The following is a 1,955-nucleotide window of genomic DNA, read 5'->3' on the forward strand; positions in this document are numbered from 1 at the left end:
AATGTTCAGAGAAACTAAGATAAAAGCCATATGGCCTTTTATGACCTGGCTTTGAAGGTCATACATAACTTTAGTTCTACTGTACAGTATTGGTTGAAAGTGTGATAAGATCTCTCCCAGGATTCTAGAAGAAGGAATATAGATAACACTCTTAATGGGAGAAATTTCAAGAATTTGCATTCATGTTTTAATGCCATCACACAATTATAGTTATGTGCCTCTTAGCATTCATTGTTTACCCTCCAATAAGACAAAGAAGTTAGTTCATTAGTGATACTTGTTTGATCATAACAGGCACAAATTAACTTTTAATTGGAACCTAAATGAAATTTCCATAGCGTAGACTTACTCATATATTTTTTTTCACAAGAATTTTTAATAGGACCCGGTGAAATAGCCTAGTGGCTAAATCCTCACCTTTCATGTGCTAGGATGCCATGTGGCCACCAATTCGTGTCCCAGCTGCTCCATTTCTTATCCAGCTCCCTGCTGTGGCCTAGGAAAGCAGTAAAGAATTGCCCGAAGCCTTGGGACTCTGCACCCACCTGGAAGACTCAGAAGAAGCTCTTGGCTCCTGGCTTTGGATCTGCTCAGGTCTGGCTATTGTGGCTGCTTGGAGAGTGATCCAGTGGATGAAATATCTTCATCTCTGTCTCTCCTTCTCCCTGTAGCTCTATCAGGTAATATAAATAAATCTTTAAAAGCAAAAGAAAAAAGCACTTCTATAAGTGTTGATATATGCAAAACATTGTCATGTATGTATATTTATTATTGTATTGTATTGTTTCAAGAATCCTAAAAAGTAGGCACTGATATTATCCTCCATTTTACAAATAAAATAATTGCAGGAAAGCAAGACTCAGAAGCGAATATTAAGTGGTAGAATAGGGATTCAAATTAGTAATCTAGTTCCTAAGTCATTTGATCACTACCTATCACCAAGTCACAAAGTGTGTGTCTAGATAATTCTTTTTAAAATTATTAATTAATGATTGAATTAATTTAAAGGTGAGAGTTACAGAGATAGGAGGAAAGACGGATCTTTCACAGCCTTGATTTACTCCTCAAATAGCTGCAATGGCCAGAGCTGGGCTGGTCCAAAGACTAGGAACCAAAAGCTTCTCCCAGGTCTCCCATATGGGTGCAAAGGCCCAAAGATTTGGGCCATCCTCCATTGCTCTCCCAACCCATTTGAAAGAACCAATTAAAAGTAGAGCACTCAGAGCTGGACATGAACTCAGGCCCATGTAGGATGCCAGGATCACAGGCAATGGCTTTACCTTCTCTGCCATAATACTACCCCCCCCTTTTTTTTAAACTCATTTGATTTTTTTTGGGGGGAGGAGGGTGGAGATGTGACAGTTTATTGTGAAGATCCTTAAAAATATATATATTGAAATGTGAGAGTATATTGAACAAAATATGCTCATTAAATATGGAGATTAAATCAAAATAAGGGAGAAGTGCTCTTTTTTGCAACTCCAGAAACATTTCATTTTCCTAAAGGTTTTGATACTTTCACAAAAGGAGAAAATCATGGCAATTTAAACTGCCTCTTAACCATGCAAATCTGCAAAGCAACCAAGTTTTTTTGTTCATCCCAAGAACTCAGTTTTGATCTTCAAATTGTACCCTGTTTCTTTAAAAGAAACTCAATAGGCTTTGATGGTCTTTTCTTTGCAAGCACAGTAATTCCCTATAACAAGATAGACACAACTGTCTGATCCATGTAGGCATGGGTTGGCAAAGACTGCAGACCCACCCTCTGTTTTGAAGATTTTTCAGTATTAACCTTCTGATTTTCTCCTATTCTTTCCATGTTGTCTGTGAGGCCATACTCAGAATGAGGATTCTCTGCAACCTATGTCTGTCCCTCCAGCATCTGCTTGGGCTCCATGGTGGTTCCTTGGGTACCAATCAGTGCCGAAGCTGTTCATTTCTTCACAGGTCTGCAC

General features: G+C 38.5%; 1 pseudogene; it reads right to left on the reverse strand.

Annotated features, from left to right (window-relative positions):
* Positions 1 to 1,608: 1,608 nt before the first annotated feature.
* LOC121169310 lies at positions 1,609 to 1,897 on the reverse strand (annotated as a pseudogene).
* Positions 1,898 to 1,955: the final 58 nt, after the last annotated feature.

Source organism: Ochotona curzoniae, unplaced genomic scaffold (genome assembly GCF_017591425.1).
Source record: "Ochotona curzoniae isolate NIBS_2020 unplaced genomic scaffold, NIBS_Ocur_1.0 scaffold_1852, whole genome shotgun sequence".
In the NCBI taxonomy this organism is placed as follows: domain Eukaryota; kingdom Metazoa; phylum Chordata; class Mammalia; order Lagomorpha; family Ochotonidae; genus Ochotona; species Ochotona curzoniae.